Genomic DNA, 24,930 nt, shown 5'->3' on the forward strand with positions numbered 1-24,930 from the left:
ATTTAAATGTATGTGTACCTGGTAAAATATCTCTAAAGGAACATAAAGACTTAAAGGTGCATAGAAAATGTTTAGAGAAAATAAAAAACCCTCCAGACCTTATATGAGCTGATCAATTTGCTTGTCCTTATACTGGGCTGTAACCTTGGCTCCAAACTTGCTTCCCATGTATTCCCACCTCTCTGACAAAGCCCCATGCTCCTGATTTTTCCATACTCAGCCGCTAGCTGAGCAGCACACGTTGTTCTGTTCTGGAATTAAAGTGATTTCTGTGCCTGAAGTGAGGTGCACATGTACCTTGGTCAGTCGGAACCACAGGTGGCTGATTGCCATCAAAACACATGTGTTGGTCTGTCAGGGAAACAGTAGGAGCTGTTTTCTTGCTTAGGCCTTATCAACAGAAACAGTCACTTAATTGTGGCTGTGAGATCTTATTGGAGTTTATGTGTGGAAGACAAGATGGATTTTCACATCCCTGCCAGTTGTAAGAAAATGCTAAACTTTGCATTTGCAAAGTGTATAATTTTTCTGAAAAATTATTGAGGATATTCTCCTACTCTCTGAATATTGAGTATTATTTCCTCTGATTTCAGAGCCTACACTGTCTCATTCCTCACTGTCAAAAGAAGTGTATTGTAATTTCTATGAATTCACTTATGCAATAGTGCGTTCAGGTTAAGAAAAAACACACTTGAAACAAGAAAAATTTTATGTAAAGGTTAAATAATATTAGTGGCTTAAGCACCTGCAACAAATACTTTAAAATCACAAAAGTTATTTTATTTTCAAAGGGCTTTATTTTGTGTCCCAAAGCCCACAGTGAGAGCAGTGATGTCCCAGCTGCTTGACTGTTACAGACTCATGTTAGCCAGGATGTCCCTTTGTGCTCTCAGAGATTTCCCTTGGCTGCTGTCACTGCAGTAATGTGGGGCCAGGGGGGGCCGTGGGTTCCTCAAGGTGTTCCTGTACCAGTGAGCCCTCAGGGCTGCTTTGATGATCCAAGATTTTTACTGTAGTGTATGTGCACACACACACACACACACACACACACACACATATATATATATATATGGTCTGTTTACAGAATCATAGATTCATGGAATGGATTTGGGCCGGAAGGGAACTTAAAGATCTCATTCCACCCCCTGCCATGGGCAGGGACACCTTCCACTGTCCCAGACTGCTCCAAGCCCTGTCCAACCTTGCCTTGGACATTTCCAGGGATCCAGGGGCAGCCACAGTTTCTCTGAGCACCTGTGCCAGGGCCTCAGCACCCTTAGAGGGAAGAATTTCTTCTCAATATTCCATCTAATCCTGCCCTCTGGCAGCGGGAAGCCATTGTCCCTTGTTCTGTCACTCCAGGCCCTTGTTCAAAGTCCCTCTCCAGCTCCCTCGGAGCTCCTTTAGGCACTGGAAGGCGCTCTTAGTTGTTCCTGGAGCCTTCTCTTCCCCGGATGAGCACTCCCAGCCCCCAGGCTGGCTCCCGAGGATATGGAACTCTGCTCGTCACCCTGCACCTCACAGCCCCTCACGGTCCCACCCCTCCCGTCCCTGCCGCTCGCTCCCGTGGCCCGCGCTGAGCATGCGCAGTGCTTGGCGCGGGGCACGGTGGGAGCTGTGGTCCTTCCGCCGCAGCCGGGGGACTCGGCGCCTGCGCACGTCGCGCCCGACTTAGCAAAGTCGCTGCCGGAGGCCGGGCGGGCCGCGCTGCCATCTTGGACCTGAGGGACGGGGGAGCCGCGGCCGGTGAGCGGAGCGGGGCCGGGGGGTGGAGAGGGGGCACGGGGGTAGCGCTGGGGAGGGGACCCTGCGGGGGGCGCGGGAACCCCGCAGTCGGGCCCGGATCCGGAGAGGCTCGCTGAGGGCGGACCCGCCGCTCTGTACCCCCGGGCCCCGCGGGGCAGCTCCAGGAGCGGGGCAGCACCGCTCCCTCCCCGGGACGCGGGCGGCGATCCCGGGACCCCCGCGCTGCCCGCCCCCGCCGCCTCTCCGCGGCTGCCGGGGGCACCTGCCCGCACCCCGGTGCCTCCAGTTCCGAGGCTTTCCTCAGCCGTCCCCGGCAGTGTTGCGTCCCTGCCCGGCCGGACCCCGCCAGCCTCTCCCTGTTCCTGGTCGCCAGGATCTGCCCCTAAACCTTCGCCCTCTCGCAGGCTCGCTCCCTTCAGGGCTGTGCTTTCCGCAGCCCTTCCAGCACAGCCTCCTTCCCCGGTGTGTGTCCCCCCTGTCCCGGGGCTCCTTCCAGGTGTACGGGGCTTCGGTGTCTTTATCTCGGCCGGGTACAGTCGGACGCTGAAGGAATGTGTCCTAGCGATAAAGCGTGACTACAGCCAGAGGTTTATCCCGAACTGTTCTCTCTTGTAAACACGGCAGAATGGCATCGTTGGTGCCACCGCTCTATTTTGGAAACATGGACAAGTTCTGGCTGTTAACTCCTCCGCTCCCACGCCGGTTTTCTTTGACCTTGTGTGCTAGTGCTGTCGAGATAAAAGCAGACAAAGGTGTTCGAGGATGGGTTTCTCTAACTTGCTCTAATAATCGAGAATTCAGCTTGTTTTAATTGCTGTAATTTATGATGTTATCAGAAGACCTTCTGATCTGAGTGTGATGCAGAGAAAGGGGCAGGTGTAGCATTTGGGATACCTGTGTTGTGGCAACCTTAACCCTTGATGCTTGAGGAAATACCCCCAGCAAAACTTACCTTTATAGCTTAGTTAGACATGAAGAAGTCAGAAACCAGCGTATTTTAGACTGTCTTTTCCCAATATATTGCTGCTTATTGGCGTGAATTTCTCATTGTTTTGCTTGGTCTCTGCTACCCTGCCTGTCAACCTTTTTGAAGAGAAGTGGAGAGAAATCTGGGCTGGTATTTGAAAGAAGGCATTCTGTGCTGAGGGAGTGACAGTAGATCCAGCAGTTGCTTGTATTTACCTGAGAAAAGGCACAGGCATTTAAGAATGAAACATGAATCACAGGCCATCTTTGGTTCTGAGGATTTTAATGCTTAAAAATGTATTGTTTGAAAAAACAGTAAATTCTTTTCTGTTTTCTTGAAGTGAAAGTCCAAAGCAGTTGTAATTTCATTACAATTACCCTGCTATTCACTACAGCTGTTTAAATGTGGACTGTGTCTAGTTGCATTCTTAGTTGTGATTTAGCTGACATTTAATCACTGCACTGAATGCATTCACCTCCAAATGATCTTTGGAATAATATGTAGCATTCAGACCCAAAGTGAGTTTTCTTGTCTTTAAAACAACAACAGTAGATGTGAGAGATAATTTGAGAGTGGAAAATAACTGAGACTTCTGAGTGCTAACTTTGAAAGCTTCTTACAGATTAAAGTTATTTTAGGGCTTAAGAGAGATTGAGAGAAGATTATTTATATGAATTTATTAGTTAAGCAGCATCACCTCTTTTTCTTCCCTCAATTTTCTCTCCTTTCTTAAAGTTCTGTTTCTTCTGTTGTGAAACCAACCTGAAACATGAGTTACCTTATTTCTTTAAGTTTCAAAATGGTTTGGGGAAAACTACAGCATAAGGTAATAGGAAGAAAGGCAGTAAACTAGCATGGTGTTTGTCTTGAGGAGATTAAATTTATGGGTTTTTTTCAGAGAGTTTGTCACAGACTGCTTGAAAAATGTTTCATGAGAGATTTACAAAGTAATTTTATTCTGTTTTACAGCATGTGAAAGAGAGATGTTTGTCAGCAGCATTATCAGTATCAGTCAATGATAGCATCTAAATAAACATTTTTTGTGAGTTTAAGCTGTTTAAACAAAGTGACAAATATATTCAACCATAGTGAAGTACTTTTTAAGCAATAAACCCAATTTGATTTCTTCTTAAAAGCAAGGAAAAGAGTCTGTAGGCTGAGAGTAGAAGAAAAACCCCTTGCACATGGTAATGATGACACTTCTGGGAGTTTATTTTTAAGCTTTTCTGTTTGGGTGTCCAGTTATGTTCATGTAATGTTCTAGTTTTTGTCATTCTGCTGTACTTACATGTAATTGCAAGAATTTCTTTATTCCCTCACAACTGAGGAAGGTGAAGGTGTGTGCATAACCCAGAGGACTGTTGGCCACAGTTCCTTGCTGTGGCTGTACTTTGCCCAGATGCAGAAGCATTTTGAAGTGAGTGCTTGCCTCAAAGGGGAAGTAGACAAGCCATGATTATAGTCTAGCTTGGGAGTATTCTAGATATTTAGTTTTACTGTCTTGTAACTTGAGTATTTTTAAAGACTGTAGGCAGTCCTTCTTGGGCCTGGTTGGACTGTTAGCTGAGCTAATTCTGAGTGCACATTTTGGTGAGAGAAAGGTTCTTCATCCTTCTCTTAGAAGACTAAAGCAATAGAGACTTGCTCAGTTTCTCTAAGTGACTGACACTCAGGTTTTACTGTAGTGCAGAGTTGCTGGAGCTGAAGGATTGATATTTTTCTTCATAAGAATTGCAAATTACGCATAATAGGAATGAAAGTATTACAACAAACTGGGAAAGAGTGTTTTGAAGAAGCCAGGGCCCTGTTTCATATGACCAGCTCTCAAGTTATGCCTGGAATTTCTGCTTTTACTATACCAAAGCACAGCAGGTTTTTTTTCTCCCCTCTGAGGAAACACGATACCACATCTTGTTGTGCTGGTTATTCAAATAGTTTTTCAAATTTGGCGGTATGTTGCTGTTCTTTTTTTTTTTTTTTTTTAATTTTTTTTAAAGTTCCTGCCTTGCAGCCACCTGCCCAAGCTATTCTCTGCTGCTGGGAGAGGCCGATTGTTTCAGTCAGGCACAGAACTCCTGTCATGTTTGCATTTACACCATTGGTTCTGAAGCTGGAGCTCAGACTCAAATGGTGCTGTTGCTCAGCAGGAAAAGGCCAATGCTCTTCAGGTGGATTGTTCCAATTTGATTGTGTAGAACCTTTCTAATCAGGAAGTGAAAGTTCGGTGACTTACCTTTCTTTACCTGAAATGTACAGGTCGCAGGTTCTGGATTTGGTAGCCCATAATATGGAAACTGGAACTTTCAAGAGGAGTGTTGCTATCAGCCTGTATAAAATCTTCATGTTCTCAGTTTTCTATTCTTTATAGGTCTAATTTTCTTTCAGTGGTAGCCTTTACACATATTTTTTCTTTCCTAAGTATTTACTGGATACCTAGTAATCTTTTTGAAGTTTATTACTAAGGAAGAGAAAGATCAAGTGAAAGATTAAGGTGATCTTGAAACAGAAAAAGACATGGTAAGACAGGCCTGCAATCTGCTTCTGATTTATTCATTAATTCATCAAATAAATAGCCATTAATAGTGAAATATCCATTAGGAATATAAAATTTGTGACTGGAAGCATGTTAATTTTCAGAAAAATAAAATAGGCTCTTTGATCCCTTCAGTTTCATGTGATTGGGATGGAACTTTTGCCTGGGCAAGTAATTCATAACTTTACTACCCTTTTTAACCTTGCCTCATTCAGTGGAAAAAGTGAAGGAAAGCTCAATGCTAAGCAAGCTGAAGAGATGGACTGAGACACACAAGAGTGGGTTGTGTTAATTTTTAACATGCTTTTGGTCAGTATCCATGCTTAGTGCCTTCCCAGTCCCCAGTGCTAGCTAACTTTTAATTGTGTATTAATAATCACTAGTCTTGCTTAACAGTTAGAATGCTCAGATATCCAGTTTTTTATTTTATTCACTGCTGGCTTCATAAACACTTGAATGTATTAAGACTTGTTGCTCTGAATATTCCTCTTCTACTTTTCTGACACCCTGAGGTTTTTGCTCTGTCAGTGTTGCTCTTTTCATCTATTTGTAAAGCAGATAGATGGAGCAAGTTTGTTCTGGATAAGGATTCCTCATCCTTAAAGTTTTTTCTTTTACTTTTGGCTTATCAGAGCCTGAGTTAAGTGATCTGTGGATCACTGTTGATTCATGTCTCTTAAGGCTTGTCTCTACAAGTGTATGTGCCTTGTATATGTACATGTGTATTTTCTACTGCTGTAAGTATATAATTTCAGAGACTAGATAAGAAATGTATTGACCAATATATAAAAATGTTCATAAAATGGTAATGTATTTGGGCTAATCTTTAACCAGGCTTGCTAACTTCTGTGAAAGTGGTGAGCTGCATATTTTCACCAGATTTTACCTCAAACACCCTTTCCTTTCTGTTCAGATTAAAAATTCCTGGGCAATCCTGCATGTGAAGGGCACTTTATAAAGGAAATGAGAGAAAGGAGAATTTGTGAGTTTAGAAGATAAAAAGTGAGACTTGTGTGACACTGACTTGCTTTTTGTATCTGGATCACAGCATGGTTTGGGTTGGAAGGAACATTAAAGACGCCAGTTCAAAGATCACAAAGCTGCTTTGGTTCTTAAATGTCTGTGATTGACCCAGTGCATGTGATGTCTTCAATGATGAAGCCTTCAGAGCAGTTTCTTTTTCCAGCTGTTTGAAGGGAAATAATGTGTATAATGGTAATGGTAAAGAGAAGGGAAATGCTGAAGGAAGACACTTTGATCACCTCACTCTACCTGAAAGAAGTTTCCATAGCTGCCCAAACTAAACAGCTCTCACCTGTGTTTTCAGATGGAATACTCACCACATGTAACATTTCTAATTCCATTTGAGTGATCATCACCCAAAGATACAGAGGAAAACTTAGGATCCACAGGCAGTAATCCTGCATGTAATTGGCATGTTCCACATTGTGCATGTTAAATTGAGTGTACCAGTAAGATTTTAAATTACCTTTTTTTTGCCTTATACCAATGAGGCATTTTGTGAGTATTAAAAAGACCAATTTCCAGAGCAACGCTGCGTTTATTAAATGTTTGCCTGAACCAAATTGAGTTCAGGTCAGTGAAAAAGCTGTCGTGAGGCAGCGGTGTTCTCATTGTTCTCCTGTGCACCCATTGAATCAGGATGTTTAACTCCTGTTCTGAAATCTGGTTTGGGCAGGTGGATTTGCTCTATGTGGAGACCTGTTGACATTGCTGGTGGTTTATTTGATATTCTCCATGGTTTAAAGGTTTTAAACATAGCCCTGTGAGGTGTGGCATGGCATCTCATGACTTTTTTCTGCTTTCCCTTCCTTTCCACTCATCATGAGGCTCTCTGGACTACAAGATTTAAGGCAGTAGTGAGAGTTTGAGTTATTAAAGAAAAAAATAACATTTAAGCAACATCTTGCTTTCACATCTGTGATGTGAACAAAATAATACTGTCCTGAGGGGTATTGCAAGGTGGACAAAATAACACTGTCCTGAGGGGGATATTAGAGGTGAAAATATTTTCAGACTAATGCCTGTTTGTTTCAAGGCTGGAAGCTGCCCAGTGCATTCTGTGTTTGAGTGGAGAAGACACCAACAAAGTGAAATTCATAGTTAGGGGTGACTGATGTGGGAGGTGACAGAGGAGGGGACTTAGACACAGTAATAATAGGGATGAGATTTATTCTAAGAGTCTGTGTCACAGCTGGGATTTCTTTGCTTTTTGGAATTTCACTTCCTGTTTTAAAAATAGTAAACTCTATACTTCATATTCTATATTTCTGCCTTCATGACTTCTAATCTCACACACAGTAATGCAAACTACATAGTGTCTGAACAGAATTTAGAAGAAAATTGTCAGTACTCCTCACATGGTTCAGACTCAAGGTTTGTATCTGTAAGGATGTTTTGCTGATTGAGGTGGTCACTGCACAGTGTTCTAACCCTATGAGCCTGTTCTTTTGCTCCAGTGTGTGGGTTCCATTTTGGTTTTCCACATGATGTATGGCCAGGGAAGCCATGAAGGGGTGGATATATGGTATAATGTGCTCACAATAAATTACTCTCCTCGCATAGAATATTTTGCCAGGGCATACAAAGTATGCCTATTTTGTTTTTAAAAAATACACAGTTTCACAGTTATCAGGGTTTTTTTCCTGAAGATTTCCTGGATTAAACAGGTCCTTGAATGTCAGTTTATGACTAGAATTGACACGAAGATAGGGAAGGACTGTGAGACGGGGGAGTGTCACGGGGAAGGGGGCCCACTCCTTGGGCAGTATGCAGCTGCAGGAGGATAATTCCCCATCTTCACTGCTCAGTAGCTGCACTGCTGACATGTGTGGGTGGTGCAGTTACCTCTGGTTCACTTGCAAGTTTTGGTTTAGGAGCCAGTCCTGTGCTTCTTCACCAACCTGTGGGCTTCCAGTTGTATCCCAGCTATAAGGCAAGTCCCTTGAAATTGAAGGATACAGTCGATGTTTGTTGTTAGAAGATAATCTTGTTCTTTTGTTTTTATTTAATGTGCAATTGTCAGTTTTTCACATAGAAGATCTAGGCCGTAAAGACTGAAACTTTTGTTTAAGGAATTTACTTATTACTTTAGTTGAAAGAATTAAGATTTCTGACATCTGCTTTATCTTTTTATAAAGGTTAAAGGAGTCTTACGGCAGCCTCAGAAAACCCAAGTTTAATGGAAGTGTTGAGAATATTGGAATAGTGGTACAATTCTAGGCCACCTTTCTCCTATAGTTTCTGTTTTATTTTACAGAGAGGCATGAGCTGGAATTTAGCAAGCAGTCAGATTTTGCAGGGTTGAGATGCCTTTGTTGTCCACCCATGGCTGTACTTTGACCAGTTGCCATCTGGTCACTAGTAAACAATTTCTAGGAGCAGGTATTGGACTTCTGGTGAAATTAGAAAACATGAAGATGACTCCTCTGGAATTAAAGGTTTTGCTTGCGGCAGTTTGCGGTTTTGGAAAAGACAATGACCCGTAGCAGACTTTCAGATACCTCAGGGTTGACTTAAATAATCTCAATACTTTCTCCCCTCCCTGAAATTCTAATTTCCATTGCATCTTTTGGATTTACTTAAGTAATAAATAATTTAGTTTGGAAAAATGCAACGTTTATTTTCAGCTGACGCTGAATTTTGCACATAGCAATATCACTTCATTTTGTTCCAAGTACTGGCTTTCCACTTCTAGTTTCTTTGATTCTACTGTTCAAGAATACTCAGAGAAGCAGCTTATTTTTCTTAAGGGGCAGTGCATGTGTAGTCATACCTTATCTGTGAGAATTTCAGTGCGTTGTCTACAGCAGTTCTTGTTCCCACAGCTGAGTCAATCAACAGGAACTGTCTTACACCCTCTACTTTGCTGAAGCAGGTACAAGCAGCAAGCGACAAAGAGCTTTCTTTTTCAAGAGATTTGAAGTCATCAGCACATTTCAGATATGTGGTTGGTGCTGGTAGTAGGGAATGATTCATCATTTCTTTGATGAGCCTTGCCAGGCTGAATTGCAGAGCTGTGCAGTCTGTTTCGATTTCGTTTATTGCTCAGGTACCTGCAGTGATGATCTGTTTAGCAAGTTTTTATGGGCAATATCTCATGAAAGCTCCATAGGCCTTTTTAGCTGTGTTCTTGGGAGCAAAGGAGTGGAGCTGTGTCGGGGGCTCTCTTCATTGCTATACCCACACAGGGAGGTAATTTTGTGCTCATTAAACCTTCACTGGTGCTATTGGACACTTAGAACAAGGTGCATTGTGTACTGGACAGTCCTGCACAGAACATCCTGAAAAATTGTGTTAAGGTTCATGTAGACATCAGCATTGCACTTTTGGAAATTGCATCTGCTCCATTTTAGGCTTCCAGGTGAGATGGTCGGGGTTGACATTTTGCTGCTAGACAACAATCTTTCCAGAAGCTACTTTTAAAAACATTACAGCTGTACAATTTTACAACCATATAAACATGTACAACAACTGTAATGGCTGCTGAAGTTGTCATTCTTAGTAATCACTACAGGTAATTGGGTAATTGCATGGTCAAGCTTTTGGATTTTTTTCATTCCCCAGAGTTAAAAGCTTTTCGCAGGTTTGTTTAGGTGTGTGTACGAACCATTGATAATGAAATGTAGCTCTGAGAAAGGAATGGGGAAATAATGTGAAGCAAGCACTGAGCTGTAAATAAGAGGTAAAACTAATGGCCGGAGATTATGAAATCCTCTGTAGGTGCTGCCCTCTGTTAATAACTGAATGTGTAACTGCTTCTGAAGGGACTTGTTCCAGAGCTGCAAGCTGGATGGTGAAACAGAAGGTGGTGGCCTCATATTTTGTTTTACTGTGTTATTTTACAGCAAAGAAAATGTTTCTTATTCACACTTTGATGTGCTTAGGCCTGAGCAGCAGGCCTCAGCCAGAGTTGACTTAAACGATGAACCTTGGGCATTATGTGACTAACACAATCAGTATTATTTAGCTAAAAATAAATAACACAGATGCTTATGCTAGCTCTCTATAACCTTGTGTAGTTATCTGCAAGAAATGTATCATTTTAAGAAACTTTCCCAACTGCCATGAATAGAGGTTTGTTTGTAGGGTATTTTAGGGGAAAACCCTCCCAGCCAAGGCCTGGGCTCTGGCCAAGCTCTGGCCCCTGCTGCTTGGGAAGTGTGCCATTGGATCCAGGAGTTTCTGTGCTAAAAATATCATCAGGTCACTTTGACTTGCTGATTTGGGCCTATAAAAACCCATTTTCAGGGAATTTGGAGACCTCACTCATGGGTGGATGCACCACGTGGGATTCTCCCAGTTGCCAGCAAGTGTTCTCTAGGTCCTTCCTGCAGAACGGGGCTCCCCAGTGACTGTGGGCTCTGGATGATGGTGGAGTATTTAGGCAATTGGTGATGTATCTTTCCAAATCATTATCCTGTCTCTCATACAGCAATTATTAGGTGCATTACCTTGCTTCTTTTTGCTTGTTGCTAAAGCCAAGAGTGTAGTTTTATTGAATGTATTATTTTACTTTTGTGTTGCCTTAATATTCATAGTCAAACAAGACCACTCTTTCCATTGGCGTTTGTCCTTTAAACCGCCCCCATCAACTGGCAGAACACACTTCAAAAGTAATGCCTTTGAAGTATTTTTAAAAATAGCTGTAATACAAAAACCATGGATTTTTTCCTGATGACAAGTCACAAAATAATGTGTCAAATAAGTTAAAGTGGTTCTCTTAACATATCCAGTGATACCAGTCTTTTATCTCTTCCCATAAGCATCAAATTAAGTTCTGTAGTTTCTGAAATTTGCTCATGGAGGTTGACTATTTCCACCTTTTTAATTGGAAAATAACTTAAAGCAGTAGTGTGAGCTGTGATGCTGAGTGGGTATGTCTGTACTAATGAGATAGGGAAGATAAATGTAGGCACTGGGAAATGAGGGAAATTCAGTGGATGTGTGAAAATCATCAGGCTAAAGTGGTAGAAGAGCACATTGATGGGAAAGGCAGCTATGTTATGCTATGCAGCTATATTATACCTCCAAAATCAAGTTACCTGTGTAGACATTGTGGGGATTTTGACAGCATCATGTTTGTTTAGTTTTAGTATCATAAGTGAAACTTCAGTGCCAGTCTTTCCCACTGAGGTTTGGACTAATTTATATAGACACTTAGGAGAAGCTTTTAAAAACTGTTAGAGGATCCTTTAAGTGACTCTCCAGCCTAAATTTGTCACAGATGGGATATTTTTTAGGTAAAAGAGAGTAATTAGTTGGATTGAAAGTACCAGAACAGCGGCTTTAAAGAAGCATGGGAGAGATAGGGAGCAACATACAGGTAACTGTCCAGATCTGCTTGGGTAAATAATAGCCATATAAGTTAACATGAAGGAAATACATGAAAGCATGAACAAATTATGATATCTTTTTGAATAAACACAGTATCACCCATGATATTTAATGACTTTCTCATCACTGATGTTGTTTTTATAACGATGGGATAGCACAGGTCCCAAGGCAGTGATATGTGAATTTTTTGTGAGGTTTTTTATTAGGGCAAAAGAAAATAAACCAGGAAACCAGTGTGCATATAAAGTGTCCAGTAACAGCTTTATGTTGGGACAGTTGAACCAGTTGACTTTTGGATATTTTTCAGTTTCATGTAACCTGATTGTCATTAATTGGAGCTGGCTAACACTTGGGTCTGCATAGTGCTGGACATGTAGGAAATTCACTCAAGCCATATTGCTCTTGCTATTGTTTGTTATAATACACAGCAGCAATAAGGGAAATGGAAGTAGTTGTTAAAAGTGAGAAGAAATACCTGGTGCAGACTTGTGCACTGAATTTTAGTGTAGGACATAGGAAAAGCTGTAGAAATTAAAATCTTGATGTTCAAGATGAACATTACTGAACTTGAAGAAAGTGCAATGCTGATTTATGCAATCTGTGTCTTTCTATTCAAACTAGTAAAGCTGTATTAATAACTGAGCACTGAAAGGGATCCTCAGTTTGGAAAAAAAAAATAGTCTACAGGACCAGCTTGATAGATGTCTCTTTAGAGGAGGAATCTGCTACAGGACAGAGACTCAAAAAGAAAAACAGGACAGGTACAACAGGAATTACTGAGGTTGTTTTAGGGAACCAAAAGAATCACAGAATGCCTGAAGTTGGCGGGGACTCCTGGACATGGCCTGATCCAAATTCATCTTCTTAGAGCGAGGCTTGTTAGAGCGGTCAGTAATGTGTTCAGTCAGGTTTGGAATGGCTCTGAGAAAGGTGATTTAACCTCTCTTGACAAGTTCTCTGCTCTTCAACCACCCCACAGAAAAATAAATTACTCCATCCCCTGGTTTTAGGCTGAATTTCCTGCATTTTAATTTGTGCCTGCTGGCTATTGTCCCATCCCCGAGTACTGCTAGGGAGAGTCTGCCTTCAGCCTTTTAACCCTTCAAGTATTTATACACACTGATTAGATCCTCCTGATCATTCTCCTTTCCAGGCTTAACAATCCTACCTTTCTCAGCCTCTTCCCAATCACTTTATTGTTTCTGTACCCCTTTGCTGGTGTCACATCAGTCCATCTGTGTCACTCTTGATTTGGGGAATCTAAAGAGTGGTTCTAATTCTAGAATTAGAATGAAAGAGAATGATCACCTTTCTCATGCTGCAAGTGATGCTTTTTCCTAATCCAGGACGCTAGCAACCCTTTTATTTGTTGTTACTGTGAGGAAGCATTGCTTCATGTACAACAGCACCAGTGTCTTCTGCAGAGTTGTTGTCTGTCCAGCTGCCCCCCAGCCTTTACTGGTTCATGGGTTTATTCTTCACCATGTAGAGAACTCTGCACTTCTCCTTGTGGAATTTTTGTTCCATCAGCATATTTGCTGAGGGTGAGCTGGGTGCAGGTCATAAATGGGGAACTTAAACAGTGCTGGTCAAGTCTGTACCCTTGGGCTCCAGCACCAGTGCCTGGGTTCTAACTGGGCAGTGCACCTCTGATCCCAGCCCTGGGACCCTTGCCCTTCATCCAGGCTTGCAGTTACCCCCTAGTCCTGCCTGGCCCTGCTTCATCCCCTTGTGTGAGGATGTTGTAGAAAATGGTGTTGTCCCAGCTACCAAGTCATCTTCTCAAAGAAAGCTGTCAGGTCTGTCAGACATTATTTCCTCTTTATAGGGCCATGCTGACTAATACAAATCACTTTCTTGTCCACATTATTTTTGGAATGGCTCCTACGAGAATTTGCTCCCTGACCTCCCTGGATTTGAGATGACACTGATCAGTCTGTCTTGGATCATCCTTCTTGCTATTTCAAAGAAAGGGGTGTCATTTGATTTTTTTCAGTACCAGGAATGTGGAGAGTCAACTGATAGGAGTTGGACTTTTCACTTCAGCGTGGCACAGAGTGGACTTCACTGATTTTCTCTAATGCATAGAATAAACAGGAGAAGAAACTTCAGTTCTTCACCATCTTTCTAGATGCTGAATACTTCTGGAAATTTATACTGCTTGTGGTAAAAAACCATTTGTGCTTACACAGATAGTGGTACTCCTCCTTCCACATGAAACAAGCAATTCTGTAGTTTGGCTCATCACTTAGGCCTCAGGGAGACAATCTGTTACCCTGTTTGATGACACAAATATGTTGTGCTTTATGACAGACCTTTTTTTACCTACAGCATTCATCATTTGTATTGAATAGACATACAGTCTAAATGTAATCTTAATCTCTTTGACTAAATACTCTGTTTTTTCTTAGACCAGAGCACAGCAGTTAAAACTTCCTAGTAGTTTTGTAGAAGCAATTTTCTAGCCTTGATTTTGCACAGAAGAAGGGAAAAAGCACATCTGTCCCACTGATGGAGAGTGAGAAACTTTGGGATTTTCTTTTTATAATTTTATAAAGGAAAATATTCTGAAAAAGAATCTCCTCTGAAGCTGTCAGAATGGAATAGAATGAAAGGTGGCAGTTCAGAAACAAAGGGGCCCAGCAAGGACAAACAAGAAAATACTCATGTCCGTGTGCAGGGAATTAAAGAAGAACAGAAGTAATGCAAAAAGAGTGAACTTGAGTCAGTGAATGTGAGAGACCTGTGGAGGTTTTCCTCATGGCCAGAATGCATAGCAGAGAGAGCAGGAAAAGAAACAATCTTCATTAGTGGTTTAATTGTTTTAATTTGGACAAGGAGTCCACTTTGGAAATTAATCCACTGAACGTTCTCACAGACTGCACTTGATTTGACTTGTGAAATCTGCTTGGATCAAGGAAGCTGAGTTGCTTTTGGATGAAACTAAACTGGAAGCTGTGGTCTTGCTCGTGTTGGACTGTGGGATCCCACTGGAGCTGTCAAACTAAAACTCCAAGAACGTATCCCATGTGGGTTTCAGGTGTGCAGACCTTCCTGTCTGGTGCCATTCCTGTTGTACTGCACTGCTTGTGGGTGTGGGCACAGCAAATCCTCATGAGGGAGTTCAGAGACCGTCACTGGAAATGGCTATGCCATTGTGAAAGGGGCTGCAGCAAAAAAGAGACAGGTTGACTACAGTAATTCTGAAAGGTGTAGGCACAGAGTTTTTCAGAATATCACAGTGCAGGAGGTGAAAATGGGTCTGTAAGAAAATAGGAATCTGTTTTGGCAAGTAATTCCTGCAGTGAAGCTTAGAAGCCATGTGACAATGCAATTAGCTGGGATAAGCTGAAGTCGTCTTATTCTTAAATACAGGTTTTAGTATTATTTTTATTTTAATTTTCTCTGAATGTGTACTATATGAACAAGTTTTGAAAATGAGGCAGCAGTGAAAGCCTTCAAGAAGAAACAAACAAACAAAAAAAACCCACCTAAATTGAGAATAAGTGAAGCATTTATATAGATTGGTATTAATAAAAGTTGCAGAGAAATACACATCCTAAGGTGTTAAAGGAGTAGCTGAAAAACTGAGCAGGAGAATCCTTCCAAAGGACTTAGCTTGGAAACCCTTCTCAGTCTTTCAGTTCAAAGCCATCTGAAATGAATGTACAAGCATACACTGAAAAAATGATTGCACTTCTAAGAATTAAATCATGTAGCAAAATAAATCTTGTCATGTACAATGTTTGGGCTGTTTTTTTAACTGTTAGATTTTTCCTGTGGTTTAGAGAAGCTGTTTGATTTGTGGTATGAAGTTTTGACAGAAGTAAGCAATCTTGACCGTGAGCAATCTCTTACCACCAATATCAAGAAGAATAAAATCTCTAAGGAATGCATCTTTTTGCAATTTCATTTTTGATGTGTTTTAGTTTCCTTGGTAGGTTTTAGCAGCAGTGTGGTATGGAGATGTTGATGGCTGACATGTTAAGGATGGAAGGCATTATGCACATTCATGCCCTAGTATGTGTTTGTGTAAAGCCTCAGAGCCACTCACTTTTTTGTCATTGCATCTGCAAGCATAAATGTCTGTTAAGATGCCTTTATTATAACTTGTATTTTGCTCCTAGTTGAGTGTAGTGAACATTTCTACAAGTCAATTGAGCAGCTTGGGTTAACAGTGATGTTCCTTGTTTTGGAGGATGTTGGACAGGATTACCCCCAGAGGCCCTTTCCAGCCCAAATTATTGTTTGCTTCTATTAAAAAAAAAAAAATAAAATGAAGAAATTGAAAGGAATTCCTAGAAATGTGTTCTTGTTTTAAGATATCCTCATATGGTCTTTTAGTAACCCATTTTCATTTATGTTATTTTCAGATCATTCTTAGATCATGTTTTGCTTAAGCGCGCAACATAGGGAAGAGCAGGAATGCATGGAAAGGTTCTGAGAGGTAAAGATATAAATGTAGCTTGGCACTTGTTAAGACTGTTTTCAGAAATCTCCAAGACTTAAACCAAGCATGCTTTTCTCATCCTCAGTGAAAATTTTCACAAGATTAGGTACCCTGACTTCAAAGTCAGTGCCTATTCTGTGTATTTTTTCTCCTTAATTATCTGGGTGCTTCATAACAGGCAAAATTTTGGGGTTTACTCTGGTGTCTTTTCATCTTTTCGAGTTTTGTTCATGTGTTTCATGGTTTTAATCCATGAATGCCTTTGTTTTAAATATATAAGTGTTAATTTTTTCTTTTTCCATACTGCTTCCCTGACTTCTTGGATTGCAGGAAAACTGTTGAAATACCTCTTCCAGGCAGTCATCAGTTCATAGATTATAAGTAAGAAAATTGCCTAAAGGAGGGGAAATAATGTAAAATTTTTACTTAATGTTTTTCCTCTGAGTGATCGCATTAAGATAATTTCATTGCCCTAATCAAAAATTAATTGAATAACATGAATAAGTAGCTTATAGCTTGTGGATTTATGTGACTGTCTCTTCTCACTACTGTGTCATGCAGCTGAAGCAGTGATAAGCAGAGGCCTCCAGATAAATTCTTTCCTTCCCCTTCCCATAGCAACAGGCAGGAAGGGACTTTGGGTAAAGTTCTTCAGAAGATGCCTTTGCCTGCTGTCATGGTAAGGTCTAAAATAACCTGTTGTGAACAGCACCATGAATATTTGACTGAGATGCTCAAGATTGGAATTCTTGCTTTGTAGGAGCCTCTCTGCCTCTGAGCCAACTGAAACTAAATATGACTATAGGGCTAAATAAGCTTTTACAGGGCAGATGGAACAAAATATTATTGTTTTGGGTAACTGTTTTGTTAACTACCTCGTGGTACTTCTCTTCAGTGCTTCATTGGGCTCAAAGTCGTCCTTTCTGATAAAATGTGAGTTAGGAAACCTGATTTCTGAATTACAAAACAGATACATGTATTCCTACAGCCAGGGTGGGATGTTACTTGGGTGAGCCATAACTGAGGCTGTGTGCTGTAGGGTTTTGTGTTTATCAAGCAGCTGCAGTTTACAGAAAGCACTAAATGTTCTCAAATACCTGGTCAGGTTAATGTCAGAGCAGTTTAACAGTGACTGCTTGGAAGTGTCTGGCCACACTGTGTGCTTTGCCCTGGAGAAAATTCTCTTCCAAGGTTACCAGTGAAAAAATACTGTTTATACTTTCTAGATCCTTTCTTTATAGAAACCTCAAAATGTAACAGTTGTGACTTTTTAAAAGTGAAATACAGATGTTTTATTGCCTGTTATGGAAATACATGCTGTTCATAACATTGCTTCAGTCTGTCTTATTTCTGAGGAAGGATATCCCTAAAGCTACAGCACAGAATATTTCTTTAACCTCTGTTTCCTCAAAACTCCATGTAGGACATGGTTCACAGTGCAAGGAAGTGGAAGAATTAAGAGGGGAAGCTGTAATTTATTTCTACAAGATATGAGAGCTCTGATTGCTAGAACTTTAGCCTTTTTTTTGTTAGAGATCTAGACTAACAATCTAACAGTCCTAGTAACAGGAATATTTAAGGTCAGAGGGATTTTGGAGATGCCAAAAGGATATTTCCCTATGGAGGAAGAGTACTGTTCATTCTGAGAAGTTGGTTCCCTATAGTCAAATCATTCCCAATTCTAGGACTTTAACCTTTCAAGGGGATAAACTCTCTGCTCACAATACTGTCACCTGGTGGGTTTCAGATTGTGGATTTAATTTGTGTTTTGCAAGCTGAACTTCGTTGAAACCATTCTGTAAGAATGTGATGGTCACAGCAGAGCAATGGGGTGGGTTAACCATGGCTGGCTGCCAGGTGATCACTGCCTCCTCAACCAATTATGATTAGGTGTGTTTGATAAGTGAAACTCTTGTGTGCTCACACCTTTAGGAGTGTCCATTGAGAAAAGGCAGCCAGCAGTGAGTTAAAACTCTTCCAGAAAAGGGGGCCTAGGAAAGAGTTCTACCCATCATGAGCTAGATAAAAGAGCACAGACCCCTATAAATGAGCTTTTACCTTGTGTGTTGCCAGCCCATGATAACACCTGGGAACTCTCATCTATAAAGGAATAGGATTGAATATCTGGTTTCTTGAATGAAAAGCAATTTGTCTTGTTGTGCAGGTAGCAAGGTAACTACTTACCTTTCCACTCCACAGATTGTGACTTTGTTCTGGTCATGAACTCCCACTAGGAAATTTTCCTGAAACCTCATCATAGAAGCATTAGAATGAAAGAGTTCTGAGTCAGTGCAGCATTGTGTTGTAATGATGTGATTACCAAAGATTTTTTGCAAAGAATTTTAAAGGCCAAAATTAATTTCTAAAAGCAGTTGTTTGTAAAACACAGGAGTTAATCCAGTTAATGTCCAGTTAATATGGGTAAATCCAGTAATTCAAAAATCTGTTTGAGTTTGTGGTAGTGACTTACAACTATTCCAGTTTCACTGCCTTCTCCTCTGTCATCTTAATACTAGTTTAATTCTCTGTACTGGGGTTACTGTGCATGCCAAGTTTCATAGATGTTTTCCAGTGGCAGCCTTTAAGAACCAGCCAGTTTAAGTATTGCTGTATTTTGAAGATTACAGCAGTGAACCAGTTCTAGCTTAGTGGTTTGTATATATGAATTGTTGTCCTCTTTGAAATGGATTGTACCATGAGAAGGAAATGGCTGAAACAAAAATAGACCATCTCTTTGTTTTTACAAATGGTTTTAATTATCCTGTGCAGCTCTCTGCAGTGTCTGTTCTTGCCAGGCTTTTGGAAATGAAGCAGAAGGCATATGATGTTCATGTACATTTTTCCTTTTTTCCCTTCTTTGAGCATTTCTTAAAAGTTAGTAAAAGTTAACATCCTCCTAATTAGGAAGGAAATCCATTGGGAAGTTGTCTGAGTTGGTGGCAATACCAGTTTTATCCCTTCTATCCTGCCTGCCACAGTTTTAGTCTAAGAACAGCTTGTAGTTGGGGAAATTCTGATCTACTGAAAGCGTGAAAAACTGTCAAATTATGTTTGTCTTTCTTGGAATTTTTTATATTGCAGTTCTGTTTCTTTACACATTGTCTTTTCCCCATTCTTTTATTCAGAATCAAATGCTACATGTGTGTAGAAAAAAGTGGTGTGAACTATTTCTGCTGAGGTGCAGGTTTCACAAGCAGGCTTCTTGTTCCAGAGAAATGCTAATGACTGAATTCTCTATAATTTTGCTGTAAGTCTCCCGTTTGGGAGGCCTGAAGACAGTTGAATTTGGACTGCAGTGTTGGAAGCATTTTTCTCCTCAGGCTGAAGTTGATAGACCAGTTTTTCTAACCTGTGCCATTTGCACAAGGAACCCTACCTGGTGATCCCAGGTATTCAGGGAAAAGTTAAAGTGAGTATCACTGGATGTCTGCCCACAACGTTTCCAGAGTTATTCTGCCTTTCATTGGGCAATGTCTTTGCTTTGGTAGGCAGAAGGAATGTTTTTCAACATTTCCAACTTAAAAACTTCAGATTCAGAAGAGTTTCCCATGCTCAGTTCTCTCTTGAAGTGGAAGGTGTTTCGGAACAAGGAATCAGCGCTGAGGATTACTTTTGCCTAAATAATTGTTTCTAGAAAAGGTATTTAAGGTTGATAGTATGTAATTTCTTAGTGTTTGCTGCTGTAATTTAAGATCTGTTTGTGACAATCATTTTTTGATGCCATTGTTGTATATCAATATAGTGTCACACTCGTCATTCATGTTGCACTGAGGTCACAGGAAGTTAGTTAAACAAAATTCACTATGAGTTTACAGGGTAAAGAGTCTCACTCTCTTTACCAGGGATAATGTGATATTAATCTTTAAAATCTCACACTACTTACACCCTCTCACACATTTCATTAACTCATGCTCTCACATGTGTACTCTCAGACACCAGAACATTTCTGGGTGTTGAGGTGGGATAGTCAGTGTCTCTTTTGTGCTTTGGGGAGGATGGAACTAATGGTGTCTGTCACTGTTCATTGTGCTCCAGGTTCCTGTTGGTGATAACAAACCACTTCACATATGGATATTTTATATCCTCTGGGAGTCAGGAGTTGTTTTTTGCTAGTCCTTTGCTCCAGAATCTGGCTTACTTCAGCTTCCATAAATCTTCAGTGGAGGCTACTGCTGCTTGTTTTTTTCCTTATTTGGAATATCCATCTCTTTAAAGCTACAGTCTGTTTTCCTGTTGGGCTGACAGGAAATGGAATGACATATGTGATGTGACATAACCCTGTTGGCACTCTCCTCTTTGAAGCACAGGCTGTTTTGCTGGTCAGGCATCTGTGCTGGAGTCTTATCAGAGTGAAGGCATCCTGGCCTTGACACAAACATTCCTGTTTTATTCTTGTAAGAAGTGCCCTTTGTTATCAATCAAAGCCATTTTAACTCTTGTTTAGCTGATTTATGCATGTTTTCATCCCTACTTTGTTCATCTCAATTTAGCATCTTCATTACATTCTCCATAAGGTATGTTTGTTTATAGCAGTAAAAGATTCAGTAGAAAAGTTCAGAATGGTGGCTCTGGAGAACAGATACAGATAATCTCACTTGTGGAATTAGAGATCTCACCTGTTGATTTAGAGAAGATGTAACTTCTGACTCTTGATATACCACTGTCCTTGGAAGGGGTGATCATCTGTACGGAGCTGTAACAAGAAAGTGATTCCTGTGTTGAGCCAGGAGTACAGTAGGTCATATATATTGTATATATGGATCAGATATGAAAAAAATATACTATTTTAGGACAGGATAGTAGATTAGGCTTCTACTTCAGCATCAAGGATTTCTCATTAATAAGTCCACTGTAGAGCCAGGACAGAAGTTGGGCGCCTCTTTTTCATTTGTTTTGTGGTTGATATATCTTGCTTGTCCCTCCTTGCAGCCTCTGAAGGTCATGTCAGTTGGTTTGCTTCCCAAACTGATTAAACTGTATTCCCCACAAACATATTTTTAGCCTGTATGTTGAATTGGCTCCAGTCTTATCTTTCAGTCAGGATCACTCTTTGTTTCTCTCAGAGCAGCTGTGTGGATGTTGGCTTTGTACCTGGATAACCTGAGCATGGAGGCTGCAGGGAGCTGTGCCTCTGATGGCAGGAGAGACAGGACCACACAGCTCAGTAATCCAGCCCATGGCCTGTTTTCAGACCCATCATGTATCTGACATTTGTATAAAAACCAATTTGGGCATTTGAAATTCCAGCAGTTGTATTCTGGCACAGACTGCTTGGATTCTCCAGACTTCTTGGTGAAGTAGATGGATGTAGTGCTGCTCACAAAGTAATGGCCAAAGGGAGCCAAGCTGCATTCTGTGTTAAACCTCTCTGATCCATTCCTTATATAAATATCCTGTGATGCAAACCTCATAATTGCTTCCCTTTCCAACGTGTACTCAACACTCTTATAATCTGTGTCTATTCTTTTCTCTCTGGTTGATTATTCAGCAGTTTCTTCCTTTCTGTCTTTTGACTTGTTTGAGCAAACCTGTCCACGTCCTTAAAACTTATTTTAGGGACAAAAAATGTGTAAACCACTAAAACCAGCTTTGTCAAACCACATTTTACTTTAAAGATGAACAGCCAAAGTAACTGCAAATTTGCTAAGCAAGTAAGTTGCCAAACTCCCTCTCACTGTGTAGTTATAGCTAACATTAAAGAGAAAAACCTCTTCCCCAGTATGCATGCCTTCAGTTAAAGAGAGGCTTCAGTGTTTGGGGAGAAGGAGAGGAAGCATTTCTATAATTTCTCCCACACAAAAAAGTGCATGTATTTATCACGTACCTGTTGATAAAGGGGGCATGTTACATTTTACATGCAGTTTTCTGAACAAAATTTTGTATATTTTATGGTTTCTCCCAGAAGTCTGTATTCCTGTTACATAGTGAGGTTCTCAAAACCATTTTTAAAATAACTGGGTATGTTAATAGAATTTTTTTCATTATGCAGGTTTTTTTTCTCCATCATTGAAATTGCAAATGCACTTTGAATAGGAACACCTGCAAAGAGCAGCTTAGCCTATTCTTAAAATTAATTACTAAACATAAGACTTAAAGCAGCCAACAATGTGCAATTATTTCAGTATTTTTTAAATTATAAAGAGCATGTGCCAACATATTTCCAAAGCTATGCATGTGGAATACAGTCACAGGGTTTCATTCTCACCTCAGTGTCTCTTTTCAAATAAATACAAAACAAAATTACCTTCTTCAGTAAGCTGGTTCCTTACCAGATAAATTCCAGTGCTGAATAAAGTCACCCAAGTTAAATTGGTGTGACACTGAAGGTCCCTCAATCTGTTGATAGCATTTTTTTTCTGTCTATACTCCCTGATTTTTGTGGTTTGAGGAGCTCCTGCCCAGCTCTTCCCTTCCTTTGGTTTAACCACGAAGCACTAAAAAGGGTGGGGATAAAAGCAGCTTTCTTGTGATTTCTTAGAAAAATAACTGAGATCCTCCTTTGCTGCCTTCCTTTCTCCCAGTGTAGCATTTGGGTTGCCCTTTCCTCTTTCTTTTACCCCTCACACTGTAAACTGTGGTGGAAATTTGTTGTCTTGGATGAAAATACCCCAGCAGCACTGGGTCAGGCTGGGAGGAAGCTCCTGGGAAAGCACTGCAGGTGGGATTCAGAGAACGGGAACCAAAAGGATGGTCCGAGGTTCCTGCTGTGAGGCAGGTTTATTTTAAGCAGTGTTTGTTCAAACCTGCCTGAGTACCAACAATGGTGCATGCAATTATGAAGATGAGTATAATTTATCTAATAATTTACATGTTATGGTAGGATGTTATAGAACCAAACCTCCCTTGGAGCAGGTATGCAGCGACCGAGGAAGTTCAGACAATTATTTCAATGGTTTATTTTTAGTTGCAAGAAGATACTCTGTCTCTATTCTATCTTTTTATATGCCAAATAATTTGTCTTGTTCGTTTCTGAGAAAATCACACTTACCTGATCATGCTCTGAACATCCATTACATTGCCCCAGTCATTCTGTCACAGCTCTCAAACCTTTCAGCTGATGTTCCTAAATTACAGATTCTGACAGTTTCTTGGAAGTGAGTTGCAGCATCTGGGAGAAAAATGGCAATAGGAGTTTTCCATAATTTAAAACAAAACAAAACCAGAACAACAAAACACCAACCAACAACAACAGCAACAAAACAACAAAAAAAAAAAAAAAAAAAAAAAACCACAAAAAACAAAAAAACTCAAAACCCAGCCCAAACCACACAAAATCCTAAATATCCATGAAGATGTGTTTGATTTTCTACTGCAGAAAAAAACCTGAACATGCATTCTCAGCTTTGGAATGGCAGTTTCAACTTGTGAAAGTGCTTGTAGCATTACATTGAATTTATAAAGACATTTGCTTTTCACATTCCTAAGTACGATTTCTATTACAATAAAACTAGATGGAAGTATTTTAATAATGACTGAGGAGTGGTTTTTTAATTTTGTGATTAGGCTTACAAGTAGCCCTGGGCTGATTCCGAGTTGAAATCATCTGCAGCTTTTAATAGTGTAGTTTTTTACACACAAACAAAATCTGTTTGGTGTATTTGTTACATAAATCAAGGCAAGTAAAATGTTAAAAATTAAATGTAAATAGACAATAGCTGAATATGTGTGACTGACAGCGTTGCTGCCTTTTGCACTCTTTTGCTTCTTTCTAAGTCTAGTTCATTAATCACCAGAGATTCTTCTTTGGCTAATCAGTATCTTTTAGCTTAGTTTCCTAACAGAATTAGGTGTACATAATTCCACCTGCTCTCTTCCCATTCTCCCATGTGCTGCACTACAGACTTTCTAAATTACTAATTCATTCCAGCTAGAAACTGATGGAGATGGAGGTAGAGAAATTGATGAAATTTCTATGAGTTGTGAAAAATCCAGATAAAGTATATATACATGCATGGTAGGGAAGGGACTTAAATTAGTGCCCAGCTGTGAGAAAAGCTGCAGTGTGTTTTCTGTGATGATTCCTTGCTGGAAGCTTGGCATGGAACCAGCTATTCTGCTTGTGGAGTCTTTCTCAGCGGGCACTTAGGGGGAGTAGAAGAGGAGCTGGAGTCAAGATATTGGAAAACATGGAAAGAGAGGTAAGGATGTTGAAGTGCAGGGCAGAGGTAAATTGTTGCTTCCTTCTTCTTCCTCTGGAACTCTGCTTTTCCTGGTTAATTAATGGAGCTTACCATAGGTGTACAGCCTCTAGATTTTAGCAAGAGTACAATAAAATAAGTCTCTTCAGTTTTATTGTTCAAAAATAATTAGAAACTTTCTAGCAGCTGAGAGAACTAAACAAAGTGTAGTACAGTTTCTTTTCTTTTAGAAGTTTTGGCAGACAGTGTATTCCTGGAATTTTCCTGAAGCTGGTTGTTGGTGAAGGCCGTGTCTCCCATCATAGACATTTATCCTTCCACATGTGTTAGCTCAGCAGGTGTTTGCAGGACTTTCATTTCAGATGTGGTTAAGCTGCTAGATTTTCTTTGCATGTTCTCAATGAAAATGATCAAATGTTACTAAAATAATTTTAATGAGTGTATTTGCTGGGTTAGAAATCAAAGTTGGCTTTAACACGTGCTTCTGAATGAGTGTTGTATGCTGTAAATGCTTAGTGTGGGAGTTCAGTAAAGAGGGATCCCCTTCAGGGATCCCAGGTGTATTCTGTGCAGTGTTATTTCTCCAGGTGGGAACTGGCAGCTCTTTTGTAAATCTGAACTCCTTCAGACCATGCATGTGCTGGTCTAGATGTGATCTGATTGCTTTCATACAGCATAAAGGATACCCAGGGAGGTTGGGACAACCAGTCACAGGAGCAGAATTAAAAATTGCCCTCTA

General features: G+C 40.5%; 1 protein-coding gene across 4 annotated transcripts in view; it reads left to right on the plus strand.

The window, feature by feature from the left end:
- The first annotated feature begins 1,608 nt into the window (after positions 1-1,608).
- Positions 1,609-24,930, plus strand: part of ITCH (itchy E3 ubiquitin protein ligase) — a 58,212-nt gene continuing 34,890 nt past the window's right edge. For all 4 annotated transcript variants that reach the window (XM_054644104.2, XM_054644106.2, XM_054644107.2 and 1 more), the window contains exon 1: positions 1,609-1,746. The gene's annotated coding sequence lies outside the window, so the exon portion shown is untranslated. The remainder of the gene's footprint in view (positions 1,747-24,930) is intronic.

Source organism: Agelaius phoeniceus, chromosome 17 (assembly GCF_051311805.1).
Source record: "Agelaius phoeniceus isolate bAgePho1 chromosome 17, bAgePho1.hap1, whole genome shotgun sequence".
NCBI classification, from domain to species: Eukaryota; Metazoa; Chordata; class Aves; order Passeriformes; family Icteridae; genus Agelaius; species Agelaius phoeniceus.